This window comes from Hesperophylax consimilis, chromosome 19 (genome assembly GCF_061612785.1).
Source record: "Hesperophylax consimilis isolate HC1 chromosome 19, BYU_Hcon_1.0, whole genome shotgun sequence".
NCBI classification, from domain to species: domain Eukaryota; kingdom Metazoa; phylum Arthropoda; class Insecta; order Trichoptera; family Limnephilidae; genus Hesperophylax; species Hesperophylax consimilis.
In genome coordinates this window covers 19993964-20020000 of record NC_142854.1, presented here as the reverse complement: position 1 = coordinate 20020000, position 26037 = coordinate 19993964, and the positions used below count along the sequence as shown (strand labels likewise).

The 26037-nt window shown below is 34.1% G+C and overlaps 1 protein-coding gene across 1 annotated transcript in view; it reads left to right on the top strand.

The window, feature by feature from the left end:
- LOC149414959 (uncharacterized) overlaps window positions 1-26037 on the top strand; it is a 162972-nt gene that overhangs the window by 64489 nt on the left and 72446 nt on the right. Inside the window, exon 2 of the mRNA XM_089643579.1 lies at window positions 16126-16244. The gene's annotated coding sequence lies outside the window, so the exon portion shown is untranslated. The remainder of the gene's footprint in view (window positions 1-16125; window positions 16245-26037) is intronic.

The window sequence follows — 26037 nt, the reverse complement described above, 5'->3', positions numbered from 1 at the left end:
GATAAGAACAGGTTAGTAGAAGGCCGTAATACCGCAGTATTAGTGGCTGTCAGATTTTTAAACCCGCCCCCAGAATTAGGGACGTTTTACTATGGTATGGTAAGACGGAGATCGCTGATTTTGGTTGATTTGACAAATATCGATCTGTCGCGCAGTGAAAATGTAAAAAAAAACAGTAATACCCATTGGCAGTACTATCGGAGGAATATTTTAAATCGATTTACCAAACCAAATACGGAACGCATATTAAAATTGGTCAAATTTCAAAGCAATTCAAAGCTGACCGGGTCAATGACATCGCGAATGTCATCTGAAGAAACTTGAAGTTAGCAGCTAAACGCGAAATGCAAATATGACCGTGTTTTTGAGGATTGGAACAAAGTTGTGCTAGTCTAAAATCATCTTAGATGAATATTATTATGAGTAAATATTAACCAGCGCTGCATCAGCGTATTAGGGAATTTATATAAGGAAGACGGTAAGTTTTTAAGCTCCTTAAATTTTATTTATTTTTTTAAATATAACATCTATACATTTTTAGAGCTGAAACGTTTATATATGAAATTCCCTCGATAGAAAAAATTGCATGCTTTGAAAATTATTAAAAACACATTCTGTTCTGTTATTTAACATGTTACAGGCATGAAAAAAATCACAGTGTATCTTTAAATGCAACTTAGGCATTTGTGGTGAGATTTTTTCTCTAACTTCAACGAGTGGTCTTTTATTAAATATTATCACAATTTTCACTTAATTACTATCGTTTTTTTAATATAAGCGCGCTCGCTTTAACATTCTAATTTACATATCTCCCTTTCAAGTCATCTTCTTCTTCTTTTTGAACGCTTACTACGGAGCTTTAAGGCTAGTGTCAGTGAGGCCGAGCGCTGGGCGTTTGGGCTAAATGGAACATTTGTTTCCATTCAAATTTGCATGGAATGGAATTCTAGTATTATTTTTTATTCTATGGTAGAAACTTATGAATCCGGAGGTAACAGGTTCAAATTTCAAAGTGCGTAAGTAAATGTTGTTTGATTTATTTGTGTTATTTGACAATTTATTAATTTAAAATAGTATGAAGGTAGGGTAATGTCTGGGATTACAAGTGTAAGTATTATCACTATTCTACATTGAGAATGAGAGTCTTTTATAATTGATTCCTTCTAGATTACAAGAAGTTTATTATCGTAGATAATTACAATTAAAGTCTTATTGGAAACACGTGCGTTCTGTTTGAGTGTGTTGCTTATTCTGCCGGGGCATAGAAATACAAATGTGTTCCCGACCTACGATCGGCTACCCTCGGTTGCAATCGGAACCATTCGGGACCTAACAGTGCAAGCACCGCCACCTATGTATAACTCTCAAAACAATCTTAACTAGATATTAATAATAATGTTTGTTTATTTCAGCTTACCAGAGCGGTGAGTGCAATATTACTCTAAATAAATTACATGATTTTAAGTTGAAAATAAAATAAAATAAAACAAATTTAGCACTTGTACTACGGTGGCTTGAGGGAAATTCTCCATCTATGGTGTAAGCCGCGCCCTGCAACTGGGCGACGTCCTGGACAAGAGTGTTTCCGATCTCCGGTAGCGCTGACTCGTCCCGGTTACTCTGTGGCGCATAGTAACAATATCACAGAAAGAAAGAAAGCCCACCACTCAGTGCTAAATATTGCTTGAAATGGCTTTAGCTATCTTTGGTGACTAATCTAAAAGTCCTTCTCATTACCTTCAGCCTCATAACATACCCCAATTGGGGGTGCCAAAGTCTTACGGGGTCCAGACGGTTGGGAGCTGCTGGGACTCTTGAGCAGTACTCACGTAAAAAAAATAAGTAGGAAGAAACAAAGGCGGGAAACTCTGTATTGAGAAAAAAACGATTTTTGTAACTAATTCATATAATAATAAAAATTTATTTCCAAAAATAAATCAGCCTCGTAAAATATCAGTAGGTACTTAGAATAGGCCATTCGGAAGGCGTAACAACTGTTAGACATCAAAATTTATTTATGTTTTACTTTGGTAGTTAATACATATTTTTTTAAATTACTTTTATGGTTCCCAAGAGAATAAAAAAATAATAATTCCCATTAATTTCGATAACGATAGATGTTTGATGAGCAGTGCCGTATGAAGGTCTTTGGAAGTCCACGGGTATTTTCTATTCCGATATTAGGTGATCTGATGATCTCCTTGGTCGAGAGGTAAGGCTTTCGACTAGCAAGCTGGATGTCGTGGGTTCAAATCTTGGCGTGCGCAAGTAAATTTTATTTGATTAATTTGTGTTATTCCACAAATTACTCATTTAAAATAATGTATACTGTCAGTATCGCACTGGTGTCAGACCAACATTCAGAATCGAAATGGCTCTGGCCGTGTTTGGTGACCAGATCTGAATAGACAGGTAATTTCCCATCTACTTCTTCCCAACCTTCCTCTTTCCCATCTCCTTCCCGTCCCCACTACATTCAGCCTCACAACATTCCCCAATTGGGGATGCCATAGTAGTAATAATTGTGAGTAAGTATGTAAGCGTTATCATACTTAACACATTCCCTTTTAATACCCATTACAAATTATTTTGAATTCTTTATCAAAACAATGTACTACGGAATTTATAACCCCCAACAAGGTTTTCCAATAGGAGGTGTTATTTTGATATTCAATCGTAAAAGATCAATGGTTTCGTTGCTTGTGTGGCACGTAGCGCAGTCTTGTTGAAAGTAAACGTTGTCCAGATTAATACCATCCAATTTCGGCCATAAAAAATCATTAATCATCTCTCGATAGCGCAATCCATTCACCGTAACTGTTGCTCCAGCCTCATTTTCGAAAAAATAAGGTCCAATGACTCCGCCGGACCATAAACCGCACCAAAAAGTAACACGTTGAAGATAGAGAGGTTTTTCAACAATAACTCTTGGGTTTTCCGAGCCCCAGATGCGACAATTTTGCTTGTTGACGAAGCCACCGAGGTGGAAATGGGCCTCATCACTCAAAATGATTTGCATTTGATTCACTCAAGTGAATTTTAATAATTTCAATGCGTTGTTGAAGCGTGTATCGTTCCATTTTTATTTATGGCGTAGTTTCTACTTGTCAAATGTGAAAAAATGACAGCTTCAAAAGTAACATCTACCGAAATAGCGTGATATCCAAAATAACACATCTTATTGGAAAACCCTGTATAAAAATTCTGCCGGTGGATGTTTGTGCTCGCAAAACTCGAAAAGTGGTCGATAGATATCGCTGAAAATGTCAAAGTTTGTTCTTATTAGTGACCGGAATGTTTAGATATTGGTTTGAATGGTAGAAGTCTGGGACGTCCGAGGGACACTTAACGCAATATCTCTGCACCGAAGTGAGATAAGAGTCGGAAGTAAAGTCGTTGTAATGTAGTTTTTTTTAACAGTAACATCGTGGTAAACAGTGGATAGTGGTGAAAGAAGTCAGAGACACTCAAGAACGACATTAACAATGGCGAAGCATTGTGGGGTCCACTAGTGACTGAATAAAGAGATTGCCCACAATGTTCAGTTCTTCTAAATTTGACTCCTTACTACAAAACCCATATTTTCAGAGTTCCATTTGGTGTAATTTCTATGTGATTAATAAAATTTTGTTTTTTATCAATCCAAATCATTTACTGCGATTATCAGGTTTATTAGGTATTGTAGAACCCCAGTCCAGAGGTGGCTCCCAAATTCAATAGTTGGATGTTCTTGAGATTTGTGGAGAGTTCGCATGCTGTATTATGGTTGAAAGGGGTGACAGATTACGCTGTAAGTTCAAAGCGTTTTATATAACTCCATATTGCTCGCTATACAATCCGATACACCTAAAAAGACGGGCTATATTTGAAAATTATGCGACAGTTAGTCAGAATAATTACGCGGCTGTCATCTTTGAAAGTGACAGATCCCATACAAAGAAATGATATTCGGCGGCAGTTCCCCATTTGATCTGAACCCCTCTCCTGAGGAAAATTGTAGCATAGTGTGTCACCCCAACTTACGAGTATAATACTTAAGTTATGCGCGCATGATAGCATAATATGTCTAAAGTTTAATCCGACACCGGGTCTGTTGTTAGGAATAAGAAGAAGATTTTATAGCTTCGTCACGCCTAGCAACTCTAAAATCATAATTACCGCATTCCAGTTACGTTTTGACTCTGGCATCTTCAGCAGCTTCACTGTATCAACCTGCTACAGTAATTACTTATCGTAAATTCCGTTACTTGGTGGATCTAAGGTACATCTTAGGAAGACAATATTAGAGATTCTCAAACGAAAATTTGAAACGGAAAAATCAGAAAAAAAGATTCGGTCTTATTCGATACTATCCCCTTCCGTCTAATTTAACTATATCATGCTTCGACTAAGAATTACCAACATTATCTTCATTATTTAACGCATATTTTATTGGCTAATATCTTTGTTGCCTGAATTACACCTGACGAGTGCTCGATAGAGACATTGCATTCGGCCGAGTGTTCGGCTGATGTGATCAGTACAGTCAGTACTCGGCCGAGTAGCGGGTGAGCGATTTAGGCGAGACAGTTTCTAGAAACAAGGCCCAATGATTATCTAAAATAAGATTAGGTTATATTAGCTTAGGTTAGGTTAGGTTAGGTTAGCTTAGGTTAGGTTAGGTTAGGTTAGGTTAGGTTAGGTTAGGTTAGGTTAGGTTAGGTTAGGTTAGGTTAGGTTAGGTTAGGTTAGGTTAGGTTAGGTTAGGTTAGGTTAGTTTAGGTTAGGTTAGGTTAGGTTAGGTTAGGTTAGGTTAGGTTAGGTTAGGTTAGGTTAGGTTAGGTTGGGTTGGGTTGGGTTGAGTTAGGTTGGGTTGGGTTGGGTTGGGTTTGGTTAGGTTAGGCAAGGTTGAGTTGGATTGAAATATTATATATTCAACAGCTGTGACGTACTAGATATACGCCAATTATACATTAAAACACTACTAAACTACATTTTTGACAAAAAAAATAAATTTCAACATACACAAAATAACACTAACAGACCAGTTAGACAAGCGTACAAAGAAAACATAAAAACTCCGACAGTAAATTCAAGCTTTGGACAAAGACACTACCAATACCATGATATAAAAGCTTTCAAAAGTTTAAAACTTGAAATTAAAATTGAGGAAAATAAAAATAAATTCACACACAAAATTAAAAAATGTATTAAAGAAAAAAAAAGACAATATTACCAAAATTTCATAACATAAAATAAAAATAAAACCTACACGTAACACACAAAACCAATATAAACACACATTACTCACAAACACACAAGATTATTTTCAATGTAGGTACTATTTTTTTTTTAATTTTAAATATATTATTATGTATTTTTAATTTTAAATGTATAATTTTTCTCATAAAATTTATTATGTAGTTTATATTTCATATTATAAAATGAAGGCCTCAGCACGGGCAAGCCACCCAGTGAGGCCTACATTACTGGAAAACTTAAATTGTAAAAAATATTGTACCTAATAAAAAAAATAATAAAAAATTGGTTCGGCTCGGTTCGATTCTGTTAGGTTATGTTATGTTAATTTTGGTTAGGTTAGGTTAAGTTGGATTTGGTTCAGTTAGGTTCGTTGTTAGTTTGTTCTTCGTCTTCGTTTTTCTTCAATGTTCAGCTTGTCACCGTTCTGTTTTGTCACGGAATCACATGCGACACAGTATGACGTGCGGGTGTTGCCGCGAGATAGCCCGCCCGCGTTGCTGTTCACACGCTATCGAAAAAAGTAGCGAAATTTCCCGTCGCGTGAGAACGCCCCTCGGTGAAAAGGTGGCACCCGCATTGTCGGCAGTTAATGAACTCCGCCTAACGAAAGTAAGTCTAATTCACTGTTAAGGTTAATTAATTGACACCGCCTATGACCTTCTTGTCTTCGTATGGTTGATAGTTGTTATAGGTCAAAAAGGGATGTTGAAGTTATTCAGTCACTCGATAGCATCGGGAGTTGCTTGGTTCAGTACAGATGTGATAGATAGCCCTGAATTACCTGAACGAATTCAATTATGAATGTCCATCAGACAAACCAGACAAAACCACACTTAAAAATCATAATATTTTCGCATTTCGTTATTGTATATGGTGTCCAAAGGGTAGCGTGTATTTGATAGTTGGATGAAACAACAAATGTAAACATCAAAATTCGTTGTTATAGACACAGATCTGAAAAATTATTTAGCAAAGGTTATGTTGTTCAGATACCGCCCTTCGCGCTGCTGGCACTGCTCTAATCTTGAACGAAGATTGAGAACAACGCGTTGACACATCTCTTGAGAAGGCTGCCATTTCTGATCTGATATTTTGTTTTAATGTTGTTAAATTCGTCGGTTTGTCATCGTATACCTTACTTTTTAGGTATCCCCATAAAAATAATCAGGTCATGTCTTCTGGGTGGCCTGGTAATGGTGTCTCTACGAGAAATGACTTTATTCGAGAACAGTTCATTCACAACTTCAATTGATTGGTCAGATGTTAGGCAAGTGCCCACATCTTGTTGGTTGTTTTATCCAACAATCAAATACCTACTCCCCTTTTTGGACAGCCTGTATATTATCAAGGCAAGTGCAGGCGCATGAACACGTGTTCCGATATGTTGGAAATTGACTAATAGTTTATGAGAAAACAGCCTGAAATCCCGTTTTTGGTTAACTTGTCGAATTCCGCTGCATGCAAAGGATTTATAAAGAAACAACACTTGATTTCAACTTAAATTTCGAATGGAGGCAACAATTTTGGTCGGGGTTTAAGTAAACACGCACAAAATACGTTTTTAGGGTTTAGTATGAGTTATTTTAATCATTTGTGCGTATCTCCTAACCTTCAAACCTAACTTTGATTGAGAAATAATGGAACTTGAATGCATATTTTACCATCTCCCACCCCATAAATAGTAATTTAGTTGAAACCAAGTGCAGATTATAATTTTTTGCGTACTAAGCGTGCATCGGAATTCGACAAGATTAATTCGTTTTTAACTGGGTTACCAATAATTTGAAAAGATACCGTTTTCCTTCCCGATCTCATATATTTCCGCTAAACAGCATCCTAAAAGATCTCCTGCAAAAAAATAACTATATAGATATCATCTTAATTAAATTACACGTTGATTAACAAAATAATAATTATTTAATAAGTAATAATTCTCCTTGCAACTAAAAACTTATTAGTATCCAATCATTCACACCTTTAATCGATAATTTCTGGTCGCTTGAAAACATCGTTGATGAGATTTACAAGTAGTTGAAAATAGACTACGGGCTAGCGGAAAGCGTAGAAAATTTACCTCTGACATAATAATTCACGACGCAATAAATTATTGGGAGGTCGAAATTACTCTATGGTTCGATGCTCGCCGTAATTCTAAGTAATAAACAATATAAATTGCAATGGAAGCAATAATATTAATGGATTTAAACTTTTAACCACGAATTATTGTTATGGCTTTCATAGCGTCGCCGCTTCCTGGATTAGAATTTGTTACTAGATATACGTCCCTTAGTTCAATAATTATTATCCATCGTTATATCGCACAATAAGGAAGTTGAGTGAAAAATATTAAAAAATACTAAAAATACTAAAAACGTATAAAAAATATGTTCATGTAGATCAAAAAATATCGATTCTAAATATATAAATATATTTCTATATTATTATTCTTAGAATTAGTTAAACGTTCTTGAAAAAGCATTCAATAGCAATAGACTGTATACGCTCCACGATTGGTCGAAAGAATTCTGACGTCACATGTGTCGTGACTTGTACGTACAACGGATCACCTATGGTGCATCTCTTTCTATTACATGAGAGATGGTCGGTTTAGATGAGAGAGGTGTATAGGCCAAACGTTTATTTGGATTTGTCAAATATATGTACGTATTTGTTGTTATTATTATATGAAATGGATTTCTAAAGATACATATTCGTATAGTGCTTTATAATAATATGTTGTTTATTGCATAACTTAGAAGTTTTTATTATTATACATGTCACATAACATGTGATACACTTCAGGCCGCCGGCCGCCCAGAAAAGTCTCACAGTGAACTGGGCTAAAAACCGTTATTTTACTTTTGGTCTTTACTTTTCTGCGCGGTGGTCCTGAATTCGCGCGGGGCAAGTCAACAAATAGCGAGGCAATACCGTACAAGTACCTACCGTACCGGGCGGGAAAAGCAAATATTCTAACTTAAAATATTAATTTAACTATGAAATCTTAATCAATTTTTTTTTTTTTTTTAATAACATCAATTCTAATAGACGGTTAACATTGGTAAAAAAATTACTGGAATTCCTTGTTGAAGAATTAAAATTTTTTCCATACAAAATGCTTAAGCGACGTGGTTTTCACAGTTCGAATGACGTCACACCCACACCCCGCCTCTTACCGCTCGGATTCCGCTCGTTTTGGCGGGTTTAATAAAATTTAAACTTTGAGAATTATTTTAATTATGAAAACGAACTTTTAAAAAAAAAATACCAGTATTTAAGTTTGAATGCGAACATTGATAAAAAAAATAAAAAAATGGACTCAACTTCCTTATTAGAGTTGAACCAAGCAACGATTTTATTTATTTATTTATTTATTTAATACATGTTACATTGTTTCGAAATTTACATAAAGTAGATATAATGAATCACCATACTAGGCGGCTGCCTGTTTCATGGTGACCAATTGAGTGTAATTACTTTGTATGAAATATGAAATCTAGTGTAAACATATGAAATAAGTAACTATAGATGAAGCTAAAATTTTGGAAAAATTGTAAGAAAAAGTAGAAGATAGAAATTAGAAAGGAGAAATAAGTAAATTAGCATTAGATTGTAAAAATGTACATAATTATATATATAATTTTTAATATGTGTGCATGCAAGCACACATGTGTATATAGCAGCAGACATACCTATATACATATAACAACACATGTATACATACACCCATATGACGCATCCTCACGCATATAAACAATATATACACCTCTATCTGAGTACTTGGAATAGGCTACTAACACTATAACAATCGCACATCAAAAAATTCCCGAGCGCTTTCCTGAAACTGTCGTATTTGGCTATTGATTTTATTTCTAACGTTAAATTATTGAATATTTTTGGAGCAAGAAAGTTAAATTGTCTTTGTGCCATTGAGGTTTTTATTGGGGGAATAGTATAATTGGATTTGTTGGAATATCTTGTATTATGGGTCGATTCAAAAATATTTTTTTTCGTATGTTTGAATTTATAGTAGGAGGATATGTTTTTGACGTATAAGGATTTTATGTTGAGTACTTTGAAGTCGTTAAATAAGTCCTTCGTGGGGTGAATATAGTGTACTTTGTAAATAGTCCGCATTATCAATTTTTGAGCTTTAATTAATGGATCTAATATCGTGTTAGAGCATCCTCCCCAGACTACTATACCGTAAGATATAATTGATTGGCATAAAGAAAAGTATACCGTTTGTAGTGTATTTTTATTTAGAATATTTCGTAATGACCTGAAGATATATGCCAGTTTCCGTATACGGTTTGTAACATTTATTACGTGATCTTCCCATCGTAGTTTATTGTCAATTATTACACCCAAATATTTAATGGAATCTACTCGTTCTAGTGGATTGCACAGACAACTAGAGTTATCTCTACAAGAATGTATTTTTAGTGTACGATTGATTGAAGGCTGACTCGGAATATTAAGACTAAACGTTATATATTTCGTTTTAGTTATGTTTAGGGTGAGTAGATTATCATCCAACCACTGTTTAATAATTTGCAATGTTAGATCCGCTCTATGAAATGTTTCTTCCCATGTCTTACTTTTTAGTACTAGGGCAGTGTCATCGGCGAAAGTGATTATATTGCCATCAATAATAGATAGTTTACATAAGTCATTGATATAAATGAGAAAAAGTGTGGGACCGAGTACACTGCCCTGTGGCACACCAAAGTTAATGCTAGTTGAGTGGGATGGTTTATGCGATGGTAGCTTAACACATTGCTTTCTGTCTGTGAGGTACGATTTGAACCAATCAAATGCCTTATTCTTTATTCCGATTTTTTTGAGCTTGGCTAGAAGGATTGGATGAGATACTGTATCAAATGCCTTAGCTAAATCCAGAAATACTGCCAAACATTTATCACCTTTGTCTAAGGCTTGTGTTATATGTGATGTTAGTTCTAAAATAGCTGAATCTGTATTTAGTCCTTCTCTAAAGCCATACTGGTTTGACGAGAGTATGTTATATTTTGTAAGATGGTCGATAAGTCTTTTTTTTACTATTTTTTCAATAATTTTTGATAGTGATGATAATATAGAAATTGGTCTGTAGTTTGTTATGTCAGTAGGATTTCCGGACTTAAAAATTGGTTGAACTAGGGCAAGTTTGAGTTTGTTTGGGAATTCACCTTTAGTGAGACTGAGGTTAATGATATGTACTAATGGATGGATTATAAAGGGTTCAACTGTTTTTAGTATAGTTGAGGAAATTTTGTCATGATTGCACGAATGAGAGGGCTTTAACTGTCTAATAGTTTGAGAAATTTCATCGTAGTTGGTCGGGTTTAAGGTGAGTATATTATCTGTTTCACTGGCACATTGATTGATAATGTCGGCAAGGGCATTTTCATCGGTTGATGTCTTATTTAAAATCTTTGATGCTAGATTTTTACCGATATTGCAAAAGTATTCATTTATGTGATTGGTCACAGTGTCTGGATGGTCATTTAGGGAGGTGTCTTGGCCGTTGATGTTTAATTTATTGATTGGTTGTACTGGGTGGTCAGTGTTAGATATTTCTTTGACGATATTCCAAATTTGTTTGTTATTATTACCGACTCTGGACAGTTTTTCTTTGTAGTAGTTTTCTTTTGTGGTTTTAATGATATTATTACATATATTTCTGTACTTTTTATAAAATATTTGGGCTTGAATGTCTGGATTATTGAGTAAGTTTTTGTGAAGCTTGTCCCGTTTTTTAATACAAAAAATTAGGCCATCTGTTATCCATGGTTTCAGTTTTTTATTTTTTGAATTATTCACATGGGATTCTTCAGTGACATCCTCAATATGTTGCAAGAGAGTTTCAGAGAAGGTATTAAAAGCAATGTCTACGTCTGTGGAGTTTAGAGTGGAGAGCCAATTTTCTAAAATAATTTTAGAAGTTAGTTTCTCGAGATTAATGTGTTTCTTTTTTATATTACTACGTGACGTTTCGGTAGTGGGTTTATTATGCATAAAACCAATTGCTATTGAGAAATGGTCCGTTATGGTTGATTGATATATAATTCCCTTTGCATTTTTTTTTGATCGTAGAAATATGTGATCAATACATGAGTTACTAGTATCAGTTACTCTAGTAGGAGCATTAATATAAGAAATAAGCCCGTGTTGAGTCATGAGATTTTTATAGTCGAGTGTTTGTGATGCTTTTGGTTTAAGTAAATCTATGTTAATGTCACCGATCACCATTAGCTCTTCATTTGGTGTACAGTTAAATAAGGCCAAGTCTAAGGATTTAAGGAAGGATGAAATATTTTGGTGTTTAGGTGACCTGTATAGTGCAAGAATTGTGGTTTGGATGGTTTTTATTTTAAGGCAGTTGGCATTATCAATGAATAATTCAGAGATAATCGGGTCCAGCTCAGATTTTACATAGACAATTACTCCATCTGACTGTGTCTTATTATTTTGTGTATTGAAAACTGTAAATCCTGTAATGTTTTTGTGAGTGTAATTTGATTTGATCCAACATTCAGTTAAAATAATTATGTCAAAAATATTATTCAAATCGGCAAGTGTTACAAGTAGGTCATTATAGTTCTTATCAATGCTTCGAATGTTTGTTGAGAATATTTTTAATCGTTTATAGGGTTTTAGAATATTAATGCACTTTGAGGCATCATTGGTTTCAGTAGAAATCACGTTACCGTGGTTTTCTATTTGTAGATTAATATCAATCATTTCGTTTGACTAGTACCACCTAATTGTATCACGAGCATGTATGAAGAGTATGAGAAAGTGTGATAAATAGATAAGAACAAGGTTAGTGAACAAAGATGTAATTAGAACAGAGTTAGAGCATTTCCAGTAACTTTCTTTCCAAGATAATAGTATTGAGGTAAATGTATTAAGTGTTGTCAAGAAACAACCGCAAATATTAATACTGGTGAGAAATATTCGTGTTAATAAAAGTGGTATTATTTGTTTATATGGTGAGAATATCGAAAAATAGGGTAAAGCATTAGAATTTGTGACAGTAGTTATGTCAAAACTAGAGGAATCTGTTAAGGAAGGTATGAACACATTATTTTGGGTAAATACATTATTGATGGTGGTGTAAATCATATAAAAACATGTGAGTAGGACAATACGTATGGAATGATCTACTGTTTTCTTATAGAATATTAAAGAGGCTTTACTTTTTACCAAAATTAATAAACTATGGTAAGAGTAATTACAAGATAGATTAGCAATTTTTGCAATAGTTATGCTGTTACAAGAAAGTACGAATATGTTAATTTGAATGGTTAATAAATGGAAAATAGTTGTATGGATCATACAAAAACATGCTAGGAGAAAAATATTTACAGAAAGATCTATTTTTTTCTTAAATAATGTTAAAAAATGATGTGTTTGGATGATAAGAAGTAAAATATGGTAAAAATGTTTAACAACAATATTAGCAGTTATTATAAAAATTATGTTCGTACAAGAGAAATCTACTAAAGAAGGTAAGAATACATTATTTTGAGAATTTAAATTGTTAAGAGTGATACGAGACAAATAGAAACTTGCAAGGAAAATAATATTTACGGAATGAACAAATTTTTGCTTAAAGGGTACTGAAAAAACTCGAGTTTCAAACAAAAGAGATAAAATATAGTAAGAATAGTAAGTAGCAAGATTAGCAATTATTACAATAATCGTTCTGTTATAAGATAAAAATACTAAAGACAGTAAAAAGGCATTATTTTGGGTATATACTTTGTTACTAGAGATCCGGCACATATAAAAACTTACGAAAAAAAAAGATATCAGCCGAATGATTATTATTATTATGCAGCACAGTAAAGAATGAAATACCTTTTATCAACCGTCACAGTGATTGACGTTTTTGTCGATCGAGATCAAGGAGATTTTTTATTGTGATGATTTTGGAGGTGTCTGTTTGTCTCAGCAGAATACGGCCCGAAGCCGTCCAGGAGTGTTTATAATCGTTTTCTTTGGAAAATTTTTTTGCTTGCGAAAGTAGATATTTTCCTTTTTGTGTCAGGTGTTCGGACACATAAATACGTTTGGCTTCTTGTGACAGTCCTAGGTCCGCTGTGTTTAGTTTATTTGTGGTGGTCGCAGTGGATTTTTTATATGCTTTAATTTTGTTTAGAAAATCATCACGTGATTTAATATTATTGAAAGACACTATTAATGATCTGGGATTCTTCTCGGACAGTTTCGGTCCTAGCCTATATATTTTCGTAATTTCAGATTGTAAGGGTAGTGCGGTATCTCCATAGTTAATAATTTTTGATATTTTTTTTAGTGTTTCAATATGATTTTCAGTGTTTGATTCTGGAATACCTCTTATATCGATATTGCATATTTGGTTAAGGTACTCCAGTCGGTCAATTTTGTCTTCTTGTTGGGATATGGTATTTTGTAGGATAGAATTACGCTTATTTAATTCCATCATATCAGTATTGACTGTTTTCTGTGATTGTTCAATGTCAATTATGCGTTTTTTTAATTCATCGTGTTGTTCCGATATGAATTGTATGGATTTAATAATTTCTTGATTTTGTAAGATAATCGATTCATATTTTTGGGCATATGAGTCTAGTTTTTTTTCAACAAATTCCATTATAGCCGTTTTAAAATTGGATAGTTCATTAATAAATAATTCTGAAGTAAGAAGCCCATTGCCATCTGTGGTTGTAATTGATAAACTATCTGTGCCTTTTGGCTGGACGGGTGCAGTTTTTGGTGATTCACTCATATGTTTACCTTGTTTGACGATAGATGGCAGTTCATCACTTAATAATAATATATCATTTTTTGTCGTCTGCTTCAGTTTATTTTTTGGATGTTGAATGCATTTTTTACACTTCCATTGTGTATTTCTTGCACTTCGACGGGAGGATTCCACAATTTCCGCACAGCCGAGATGATAATTGCTTTCACAGAGACAACAGCATACAAAGTCTGATGGGGTGTCAATATTTTGTTGACATATTATGCACTGAGTATTCATTTTGGATGTTGTTATAAGCGAAATCTATGTAAAAATGATTTTTAGATGATAACTTTCAATATAAGATGGTAATCACTTTAGTTGACACTTGTTTACTTTATAACGGCAGAGTTTTTTTTTCCGAAAAGATTGACACTTGGTGACAGTTTTGTACTTGGGGTAAAAACAGTAAAAAACGCAACTCCGTGAGATAAGAATACACAGGTGTGATGCGCGATCCTCAATTTATTATAAATTAACGATAACTTTGTATTGTTTGTTTCTGAACAATGTTAACCGGTCGTTCACATTTTGTAAAAGCATTTTTATCTTTCTTTCTATCAAGGGGAAATTCGTAATTTTTTTGATGTTAGAAAGAGAAATAGTTTGAGACTCCAGTTTGCTTCAAATATTTATACCGGGTGCCATTAATAAAATCCTAAAAATACCCAAAATGAATAATTCATGTTTCGTGCCGCTATCTTAACATTCGGTTTAACTATAAAAAATATTTTTTATCATACGAACGAGTTAAAATTGAAGTGACAGTTTTTTTTACAAATTCCCCAAAATAAACGAATGTGTTTTTGAAATATCGAGTTCTCTCAATTTTTCTATGATTTTAGTAAACATTTAAGTAAAGATGTGGTTAGCGTTTTTGACAACATTTCTCACGTTTGATATTAAACTTTTATTATTTAGAAAAAGTAATGTTTATTTTATATGCGTACACCGGAAAGATCATTTTATCTTGTTTCTAAAACTATATTTTTTTTATGGAAAATTAAAAAATAAGATATATATAGCGCATTTGAAATACATAGAAAATTTTTCAAATTTAAAAAAAGTGATGAAAGTACTGAAGGGTAGATATTTGCCAGTGATGTGATTACAAAAACTTCACTGAGAAAAGGCATTTTGTTTTGATTACGTCTACTTATTGGTATGAACGTGCGTTTTCTCCAAATTTTTTAACATTATTTTTTCATTAAAATTATTTTTTTTAGATAATATACAGATTCCTCATTCTATTACTGAGTTAGTGAGAGCAATATTTCAGCAAAATATCAATCAATATAATATTATTTATAATTTTCATGACGAAATTATTATTTAACATTTAATCAAATGATTCGGGCGACATTGACAGCCGCCACACCCCCTTCCTACTTCCCAGGATCAATATTTTACAGTGATTTTGCAAGACTCTATTTATATAACTCAATATGGCAATAAAGAACACATTTTACTAGTATTTTTTTAAAGAATAATTGTTCCCAGGAAGAAGGAAGCGGGTGTGGCGGCTGTCAATGTTGCCCGAATCCTTCCGACTCAACGAACTACCCGGAGCATTTGGGTACCGGCCGGCGCTCCATCTTCAAGTGCTTCTTGAGTTTTTTTTAACATTAAAAAGTCGATTTAATCAACTACCCTAAAACTGTTTACCCTGTTTACCGATGAAATGTTATACCATTGATTTCCCTATCTTTTCCGGTACGACTTGTACAATATCTCGCGCTTGTAACTGACTGAAGCCCGTGGAATCTCACAGCGGACAATTAACCGATGTTTGTGGCCCATACTTTGAACACCAATGTTAGCTCTATCTATATACCTCAATGATTGCCACTGGAATGTTTTTTTCTGAAAACTCCCTTAAACCTAACAATATTGGGGTTTTCAGAATCTCATTGGCTCCGGACAGTAGGGAATTGTTGGGATTTGGGACTTTTGTGCGGAACTCATAATTTTTTTAAAACTTCTTTAAACTATATTGTGTCCTCCATTATGTATGGGGATTGTTCCATAGACAAAAATAGTGTGATTTGCTTAATATAATTAAATAAATTAACATAATTGTTTTATTGTTTCAGACTGCCGCTTTCCTTCACCAGGAGAATGTCGACTAGCTAGTGCTGGCTAGCCGGACTTCCTCCGAGAGACACGTAACACGCAGCGCCATAGCGGTACCACAGCAAACGAAACACTATAGGTGAGGTTACAACATGGCGTTCAAATTAGATTGTGATCAACAATACAGTCTCTCAAAAAAATTTAGACACACTTAAAGAGCGCTGTGATCGTTTAATCGATTTTAAATGACTACGTAAATATTTATTTTATTTATTCATTTAATTATTTTAATATTACATTTAATTACAATAATGACGTATTGCTCATCTCACTAGGTATGAAACACCTGTGTTGAAATGGCAATTTATAGAGTGGTTGTTAACTAGGTTTTTGTTTACACAATATTATGAAAATGACAAATAAAAAGAAAAGAGAAATTTATATACGTTTATTGGAGGTAATCAATAATTTTACTATTGAAGGAACTTTTGGTTTTATGCTCCTAATGTCAATAGGTAGAGAATTGGATAGCTAAATAGCATTGTACAGGGTTTTCCAATAAGAGGTGTTATTTTGATATTCAATCGTAAAAGATCAATGATTTCGTTGCTTGTGTGGCACGTAGCGCCGTCTTGTTGAAAGGAAACGCTGTCCAGATCAATACCATCCAATTCCGGCCAGAAAAAATCATTAATCATCTCTCGATAGCGCAATCCATTCACCGTAACTGTTGCTCCAGCCTCATTTTCAAAAAAGTAAGGTCCAATGACTCCGCCGGACCATAAACCGCACCAAAAAGTCACACGTTGACAATAGAGAGGCTTTTCAAAAATAACTCTTGGGTTTTTCGAGCCCCAGATGCGACAATTTTGCTTGTCGACGAAGCCACCGAGGTGGAAATGGGCCGCATCACTCAAGACGATTTGCATTTGATTCACTCAAGTGTATTTTAATAATTTCAATGCTTTGTTGAAGCGTGTATCGTTCCATTTTTATTAATGGCGTAGTTTTTACTTGTCAAATGTCAAAAAATGACAGCTTCAAAAGTAACATCTACCGAAATAGCGGGCTATTCAAAATAACACCTCTTATTGGAAAACCATGTATTAAAAACATATTTGCCCATAAGACGGCTCAAGAGAAAAATTGTAGCTTAAACCGGTCGTTGGCTGAGTTGACATCGCGTTTGGTTAGTACCCAGGCGTTGTGTGTTCAATTCCTCGGCTGGCTAAGTCCTCCATCACAATACAAGCAACATCTTCCGCTTACTGTGGTGGTAGTAGGAGATTTTCAAATATTGTCATTTGTAACCCGGGTTAATTAATTAATTCCCGGGAATGTTTTGTCTTTCTTTAAAAAAAATAATAAAATAAAATAAAACGCCATGTCCGTATTTAAATTTTTTATTTTTTATTCTAATATTTTGGTAGGTACATGTCATTGGAACAATTAAAATATACTATTTTCGCCTATAAATGTTTGTCTGCAACTTAACTAAGTTTACGTAAGTTTTCAAAATTGGAATAGTTTTTTCTAGAATTTAGACAAACGATAAAGTGAAGTTGTGACTCTGTATGTAACTCCGGTTTAATGAACTTTAAAACCTTTTATAGTGATTTGTTTTTGGGGTATTATGCCGTGTTGCACTACCTCCTACTTTAGCCAACGTTTCGGACGTTTTTTCAGGCATAATACCCCAAAAACAAATCACTATAATACTTTTGGCCGTGAAAATGTTAAAACATATGTACCTCTAAAACCTTTATTTTGAATTGTGTCTTCATTTTCAAAATTGGAAATCCTTTCTTGAAGAATTCAGACTGGCGATAAAGTAGCTACTTATAACTAAATATTTTTAACGGAAAATTGTTTGAATTGCAATCTGAAAATCATTCATACAGAATCATAATAAATATGTTGAATCCAAATAAAAACAAAATTATGTGAACTAATAACTAATAAGTAAAAAAAACTAATAAGTTTGAGAAATGCAAGGTAGTCGTAACTCGCAAAGCGATACGCCCGCCGCACAGTGGGCTGAAAATCGCCTTTCATAGACATATAGACTTGAATTTTCAAAGGTATTTTTTTTGGCTAGAAATGGATTTTGCCGATCATTACTATGCTATAAAATTTTGTATGAAGCAATTGCGTGTACAAATGAATTAGTTATCATTTTTTAATGAAAAATTTGTATGGCGCTGACATTAAAAATGAGGTTGTCTCTGGAATCATAAGGTTGGCCATTCTATCCTTACACTCAGATATACTACTATTTATTTGAATTTTTTTGACATACTTCGTATTGTGGCGCACGCTTTTTTTTTTAAATCCTCAAAGTTGAAAAAAAAACTTTTTTATGTTTCATTCATTTTAATGCTTTAAATATGAGTATGCTTTGTCTAGTTTACAATATTTTATTTACATTGCAAGCCAAAACAGTTAGCAGTCGGCGGTTGGCAGTCAGTGCCATACAAATTTTTCTTTAAAAAATGATAACTCCTTCATTTGTACACGCAATTGCTTCATACGTAATTTTATAGCATAGTAATGATCAGCAGAATCCATTTCTAGCCAAAAAAATACCCTTGAAAATTCAAGTCTCTATGTTCATGAAAGGCGATTTTTAGCCCACTGTGCGCTGTTTGTTTTAAATTATATACAATTTGCTCGCGGCTTTTAAAATCGATCCCTTAATTCAATAAATGACGCTAAACCATGTAGATCGGTCTGCAAAGTTATTTTTGTACAACGATAAGGTATGTGATTTGTATCCTGCAGAATAATCAAGACGTAATATCGTTGAGAATAGACAGGGCCGGATTAGCTATGAGACAAGGTAGGCGGTTGCAATTGAACGCGCTTCTTTTAGGGGCTCCGCGAGAACGGATTAAAAATTGCAATGTTTTCTGTAATGAACGTATGCTGAAGTTTTGTATGAGAGAGACACGACTATGATAGCGAAACAACTGTAGGTAGTTAGAGGTTAAGGTGAAGCTTAATGCCAAATCACTATTTTGATTAATCTTTATAACGAATCGGTGTACATTAAATACAAAAAAATATGCTTTAGATAAATTGAAGGTTTCCTATCGTTTCGCTTGAGTAGAGTACAAATAAAAAATAAATTACTCAATAAAAAATATAAATGTGAACGACTAAAAAATATTTTTTTCCAATAGAAATGTATGAACGCGTAAAGGAAACAACTTAAAAAATACAGTATTAAAGCTAAGATTATCTGTGACAGTTTCACTTGATCAATTTTTTTTACTTTCTTATAAAATTATTTCCAAAAAATAACAGTTTTGTGCTTGAAATCGAACGTTTCTAGACTCCGTTTGTCAAGCGATTTTAATGCCTATTACCTACAATATAAGGTATATCAAGAATATACACATTTTTGGCTTGTAGCTTCCTCTTAAGGCGATGCACTACGTCGTGTAATATTCTAAATTGAGCCGCTAAAATCAATAACAACCCTTACGTAGATAGCGATAAGGTTTGAATTCCCGCTTAACATCAACCGCCTGTTTTGATTTATGCAGTAAAAAAACATGGCCAAAAAGTGCCTTTTATTTTATTTTGTGTATGTTCACTGTTCAGGCTTAAATATTTATTTTTTTTTCGATCATTTTATAGATAACTTAATTTGCCACCTTATACAATAAAATCATAACCGAAAATGGGGTCGTAAGTAGGAGATTTTGAACTTTAAAGCAGTTTTCATAGGCCTTATACATTATTTTTTTCTGGGCTTATAAAAAGACTTATCTAAAAAAAACTCGATTATTTCAAAGGCCAAGATGTATTCTACTCGCAGTATTTAATAAAAGCATCTGAAACATTTCTAGGCGACCAAATTTTCAAACCAAAAACACATGATTTTGCATTATTACGTATGGCATCGCCTTAACTCCACGCAGGAGACCCCGAGGAAAATTATTTTTAAGTAGTGAAAGTTATGGTAGAAGTGATGTCGTGTGTCTAGAAGTGACGGACGTATGAAACCATCCCTCTCACTGAGATGCAAGGCGATGGGTCGAGAGAGTCCGGTTGGAGAAGTCAAATTTCCCTCAACCGTCCTCTCTCGATCCTCCATGCAGCTTGTAGACAGATGCTTCGGCCGCCAAGATCAAAAGACAAACCGCACTCCATGAACCCGGGCACTCCCGATAAGTCACCAAACGAATCGTATTCCTTAGGGTGAACTATGGCAGAGATGTTGGTGTGTTTTTGGTATAATCCGGCCCTGGGTACTGGTTTCTATGAAAATTTGCAGCAAATAAGGTAATAAATTATCCTGAGATTGTAACACGTAATGAAGGTCCTGATAGCTGGAGGCAGATCGCGTGCTTTCTATCTCTCTGTGACTGACAGCGAGTCACGGTACAGAATCCCGTCTCGTGCAATCTGCAGTGTTTGTTTAGTCATAGATAATAGAAACACAGGGAGATATGGCGTGGAAGGGTGCCGACTGTCGCCAAACCTCGATCAAACTGCACGTACTCTGAAAGTTATACATACAAAAGTAAGACTAATCTTCACTGAAATTTCAAAACCACATTAATTGTGTTTCATCATCATTTTTAAATAATCATTCCAATCAAATGGGATAGCGATGTGCGATGTCAGGCAAGTGTAATAGAGACAGAGCGCGTGCTAAATGGGCTAGAACAAAAATGTAGTAAGTCAGTATCGACATTGCTTTCCATTCAGAACTAAATGAAATGCCTTCCATTTCAAGTATTCTTCTTTATTCTATAGGGTTGCCAACTGGTCCAGATAAAAAAAAACCGAACCTTTTTTATCAAAGGGTCCCCCCTTTGATTTTGTTTTTACAATTTGTCGAAAATCAAAGGGTCCTTTGATAATCATAAACCCCTTTGATATTGGCCAAAACAAACACAGAAAATTACCGAATATTTCTGAGGGTGAACACAATGAAACACTTAGTAAACATTAAAACTTATATTTATTATTACTATTGGTAAGCAAAAAATCACTTTTTAACATATTTATCATACATAATATTTATATCACTTTTTAAGGGTTTGGTCCCCAAATAATGAGGTTCATTCACATGCGATTGAAAGAATCCAAAATAAATTTTTAAGATATGTAAATTTTAAAATGGGTTTTCCTAGAGAAAACCTAAATTACGATAACGTACTTTGTTCATTAAATTTAATAAAATTATCTGATCGCAGAATTATTTCCGATTTAACCTGTTTGTATAAAATTATTAATTCAATGTTTGATACCCCTGATTTATTATATGTAATCTCTTTTCATACTCCAAACAGGTCGGTTACAAGACAGTACCTACCATATTATTGTAGCAATTCTATATCAACGTCCCAATATGCGACGGATTTAACAGCTAGGAAATAAATACTACGATGTTGTTGATATATTTAGTACATCAACTTCAATATATAAGCATACCCTATTGAAATTTTTTACATCAAGTAGTGGAATATTTTAATAAAGGTATTTAATTTGATTTGACTAACACATAATAATTTTGTCAACTGAAACAGAAAAATAATTGTTAAAGGTTAAGAATTCCGCTTCACGGTAAATATGAAATGTTTACTTTGAATTAAAACTTGAATTTAGTTATATTATTACTAAAAGTTACTATAAATGTTGGGGAACCTTTAATAACGCCTGCTCGCGTCCCCTTTAGAGTTATATCCCAGTTTTCAAGTAGTTTGTGGGCTACGCCAGGTTTGTATAGACTGGTTTGTGATTTAATTCTAATACGATATTATGAATATAATTCAACTCTTGATATGAACATAGTCGCCGTCGGCTGCGACTATAACGGCGCCGCATACCAATTGACATATCGCGTAAGTGACTTAATAAACGAAATTAAAATTAAAAGTGCGTATTTTTCCGTCTCCCCCGACATAATAAATCATGTTTTGAATTAATAAAGCTAAATCCATTTATTTGAAAGTGAAATATTGCGTATCAAGAGTGAAGCGGAATAAGAGAAAAATAATAAAATATTTTGGATTTTTATGTTTTGTGCCTGCATGCTGTGTAGATCGAGTTATTTACTTTATATTTATTTTTCTGCAATTGTTTTAAATATTCGTTTCCTGCACTATTTTCGTGTATAATTTCGTAAATATTTTTATATATATGTATGTAAAAGCCTTAATAGGCATGAAATAAATAAATATTTGGCACTATATGCTACTGTTTTAAATAATCGTTTATTGCTTGAAATTGTATCTTAAAAATTTAGTGCCGGACCGGACGAGCCCCCAATTTGTAGCAATTGATCTTACCAGTATTTAATACTTCCATAAAAGGAACTCGAGGATACATGTGGGTAGATTAAATGCTTGCACCAGTAATAAAACTCTTATAACAAATATAACATTTATTATATAAAATGCGGTTTCTAAACACATAGCTCTAGGAAATTAATAAATGAAGCAAGAGACTCATTATAAAAGGTTATATCTCAAGGCGTGTCGAGATAGAAATTCTCGATAGTTAAAAATGCAAGTCATGTCAGTTGAAAATTTTAGAAGAATAAATGATGCTATAAAGAGATAAATGGGCGCCAGGTCAGAAATAGATAATTCTGAACAAATTTATATATTATCAGAGTAATCCCTAAGAAACTAAAGTACAAAATATCAATCTCAATTTTAGAGGGCCTCTTACGTATATTCAGGGTCCGCCAAAGTCGGCAAGTCTTTCACCATTCCTTGTCACACGAGTCTCGAGCCACAACTGACAGAACCAAAATCCAATGCAGCGCAGCGCCCTTCAGACTGGTTCGCAAAAACAAGACGGCACCTTGAGAATGCTGACTGTCGGTACGGTTGGTACTTTAACCAGCGAGACTGCTACAATTTGAATTGAAGAAATCACATAATTCGCTTTTTCACGGTATTCACACCTAGTAGATTTCTTTCGTCAGTCCACACAGTATAAACTCTTTGTACGAAGTCATTGGAGACGGGAACACTGCACACATATTATACCATTTTCAACAGATTTGAGCAAGAGTTTCTACCACCCGCCAGAATCGCTTTTGCTCTGTAAATTATCTTGTGAGTGAGGTATAAATGTCGCGTATTTTCAAACAATAGAATGTCCGGTTTTGAAAAATATTCTAGACCGGCCATCTGGCAACCCTAGGTACACACAAGAGAATAAATCAATTTTTATTATGTTTGTAGGTACGCGTACGGTCCGCCACTTTTTGCTGTAAAATACCAAAAAGATAAACATTTTTTGTACAAATTTTTCCACCGCATTGTCTGTAAAAATAATAACATTTTCCCCAAAATTCGTTAACGTCTTAAAAATGACGCGAATTTAGACAAAAACTTTTTTAGGTCCCTCTCCACCTATGCTTGACATACTAGAAGACAAAAAAACATCGAACTTCATTTTCACAAGGAAAAAATGACCGTAAAAATGCTTTTGCAATAGTTGTCTGACCAAAAAAACAAGCTTTGACATGTTATACCCATTTTGTAGAATTAATAGGAGAAAGGATTCCATTTTATCGTCTCTGTATCTCCCACAATAGTTAAAATAATATAAAATATCCACATCTCGTAGTCATCCGTGGGCGACTTATCTTTCGAGAAAGTTTAAATATATTGTTGTATTGAATAGGTTGTCATTATGTTTGCAATAACTGCTAAGATGACCAAGTGGCTTAGGTCTAGAAGTCGCGGGATAAAAACCTGACGACGCACAGTGTATCGTTTCATATAAGCTAGACGAAAAAATGCATTTATCAATTCTTGAACGATGACGTCGTGGAGGGACACGGAAGACAATAAATGATATGAAATACTCTTAATTTATTTTTTATTTTTTTTATTTATTTATTTTATTTTCTTTTATTATTATTTTTTATTTTATTTTATTGTACGACAGACAGGTAAGTCCAATTATGGTACAATTTTATTAAAACTAACAATACATGTACATATTTTTTTAAAAACATGGTATAGTGATATTAAACACATCTATATCCGCTGGTAGGGCATTTAGCAAGGTCATACCTCTTGTCATGCTATGTTGGGCAATGACATCTGTCCGACCCTGCGGTATACAGAATAGGTCGTGGCTACGATTTCGAGAGTATTTATCAGGAACGAATAAGCCACAGCATGACAGGAGATATGGGCAATCGATAAGGTTTTTTAGTAACTTTAATTCAAATACCATGAGTCCGGCATTACGCCTAGTCTCCAGGCTTTGGTAATTTATCTCCTTTAGCAGTTCCACGTGATGCATGAATTTCGGATATATTCCGTATGATCGCATGTAAACATACCTTAGGAATTTTTTTGAGTTTGTTTAATCATATTTATGTATTTAAGTTGATGAGGTATCCAGACAGTACTGGCGTACTCCAGCTTGCTTCTGACCACTCCGTTGAACATGGCGGTCATTGCTTCTATGTTATTGAATTGTTTGCAAGTTCTAATTACAAAACCACGAGTTTTGGAGCAAGCCGAGGTAAGCTGGACTATGTGGTTTGAAAATGTCAGCTTGGGATCAAAGATCACCCCAAGGTCCTTGATGATGTTTACGCGTGTAAGTACTTCACCATTCATTCTATGCTGGTAGAATAGCGGATTTTGTGAACGACTATAAGTCATAACAACGCATTTTTTAATATTGAAGTTAAGTTTATTTTCTACCGACCATATCATGATTGAATCGAGGTCGGCCTTCAGTTTCGAATAATCATAATCTGATTCGATTTCCTTCATCAGTTTCATGTCATCCGCGAATAGTAGACATGAGCTGTGACGTATGCAATCCTGAATGTCATCTATCAGAATAAGGAATAACATGGGACCGAGATTCGATCCTTGAGGAATTCCTGACAGAGCTGCGAACTTATGAGAGTCGTATCCATTTATATTTACATACTGACTTCTATCTTTTAAATATGACGCAAAAAATGTCAGTAAGGGTTGATTAAAACCTATTTTATGCATCTTTTTTATTAGAGTATCGTGATCTACTCGGTCAAATGCCTTTGCGAAGTCCGTGTAAATTACGTCCGTCTGATGCCTACAGTCTAGGTCTTGTGCTACCCGTCGAGAGAAAGAGAGTAAGTTGGTTACTGTTGATTTCTTCGGTAAGAAGCCATGTTGATTACCTCTTAAGAAAGGCGTGATTTGTGGACTGATTTTATCACAGATAATCATTTCAAAAATTTTTGGAATTGTTGACAGTACTGCAACTGGTCTATAATTTCTGACGTCAGTCTTTTCATCAGCTTTGTGAATGGGGCTGACACTTTCCAACACTGTAGAAATGTGGAAGACATGATGCAGAGATTAAATATGTACGCAAGAGGTACACAGATATTTGGAGAGATTGTTATAATTATTGAAGGAGGAATACCGATATGATTTGAGATTTTTACCGATGGTAGTGATTTATTTTTGGGGTATTATGCAATGATGCGCTACCTCCTTCTTTAGCTAACGTTTCGGACAGCATTACAGTGTCAATCATAAGGAAAAATATGATTGTCTTTTCTGCCCTGGCTACATGTTGTCTAACAATTATACCAAGTCAGTGGACATCTTCAATTTATGTTTAAACAAATATAAAATGTTGTCAACGAAACAATTCAGTTATGTACAATAAATAATGTATATTTCTTAATATTCTCATGTAAAAGCCCCGACAAAGGGCGTTAATAAATAAATAAATAAGGAGGTAGCGCAACGCGGCATAATACCCCAAAAATAAATCAATATAATACTCTTAATTTATTAAAAAAAATGTCAAATTATACGTTTTTCTGTTAAAAATCGGGCTGCAGGCCTAATAACGAAAAAATTGAAAGAGTTAGCTAACCTAACCTAACTAAGTATCAGTCAAGAGCTAATATTTTATGAGGATGGCGGAACACGTGT